Source organism: Capsella rubella, unplaced genomic scaffold, assembly GCF_000375325.1.
Source record: "Capsella rubella cultivar Monte Gargano unplaced genomic scaffold, Caprub1_0 scaffold_13, whole genome shotgun sequence".
NCBI lineage: Eukaryota > Viridiplantae > Streptophyta > Magnoliopsida > Brassicales > Brassicaceae > Capsella > Capsella rubella.
Window position 1 is genome coordinate 10879 of NW_006238911.1, and position 1205 is coordinate 12083.

General features: G+C 44.1%; 1 non-coding gene across 1 annotated transcript; it reads left to right on the forward strand.

Moving 5' to 3' along the window:
* The first annotated feature begins 845 nt into the window (after positions 1–845).
* On the forward strand, positions 846–952 carry LOC111829388. The gene has a single exon (XR_002832874.1). It is a non-coding gene; the product is annotated as a small nucleolar RNA R71 (small nucleolar RNA).
* The last annotated feature ends 253 nt before the right edge of the window (positions 953–1205 follow it).

Genomic DNA, 1205 nt, shown 5'->3' on the forward strand with positions numbered 1-1205 from the left:
TCCCATCAAGCTCAATGACATCTTCTACTGTCAAACCTAGTTTCAACACTGATTTGAGCTGTTTTCCACTCCTCAAGGTCACTGCATTGCAAGGATGTTTAGGATTGGCATCGGTCTTTCCAGGGAGAAAACCTGGTTGTCGGTTCGGGTTTGCCTGAGTAAACTGATAGTCCAACTTCTTGGTGTGGTTATTCAAGGCTTCTATCTTACCATTCAAATCAGTGTATAGAGCATCCATCTTCCCATTAAAGTCTACTGTCATCTTCTGCTGTCCTTCTAGAATCTGTTCAAGCATAGACTTCATCTCAGTTTCTGAAGATTTCGGTGGAGTTGGTTGGTAAGATGAGTTCCCATAGCTCCTTGTGAAGCCATTGCTCTTCTGATAATCAGGTCGTGGAGTGTAACCAGAGGAATTCTGATTTCCTGTGTAAGTGCTCTTCTGACCATACCCGCTGTTGAACCGGTTTCCTTGTGCGTTACTAAACTTCTGACCCTGATACCCAGCACCATTAACGTAGTTCACGTCTTCTTCTTCATCCTCTTCTGGTTCAAAAGCCTCAACTTCAGCAGCAAACTTAACATTCTTCTTATTAACAAGAAGGTGATGCATAGAATCAAGTTTCGCCTTGACTTCAGCAAGTTGAAGTCCCTCCATGTTTTCAACTAGCTTCTTTCTCTCAAAATCAGCAACCTTGGTACTATTGCCGGAAGCTAAGTTCTCGATCAGCTTGGTGGCTTGAGCTGGAGACCGTGTGTTGTAGTTACCGTTGCTAGCAGCATCTAAAGCCATCTGATACCTCCAATCCAATCCTCTGTAGAAATTGCCCAAAAGCTGAAATTTGTCGTATCCATGGTGGGGACAATCTCTCTGATACCCCTTAAAACGTACCCAAGCAGCCTTGAATGTCTCAGAGATTCCTTGAGAGAAAGTAGAAATCTTGTTCCTCAGATCCTCGGACCTTGCATCATCATAAAAATTGTTCAAGAACGCAACTTTCACATCCTCCCAGCACGTAAGAGATGCAACTCTTTGAGCCATGATAGTGCTTCTCCAGCTAAAGAGTGCTGGAAAAGCTTGCAGAGCAGGAAATCCGAAGATACACCATCAGCCTTGATGCTAGATACTAGATCTTCAAACTTCTCAATATGGTCCATCGGGTGCTCATGAGTGTGGCCATGGAAAGGGTGTTGTCCCACAAGAGTGT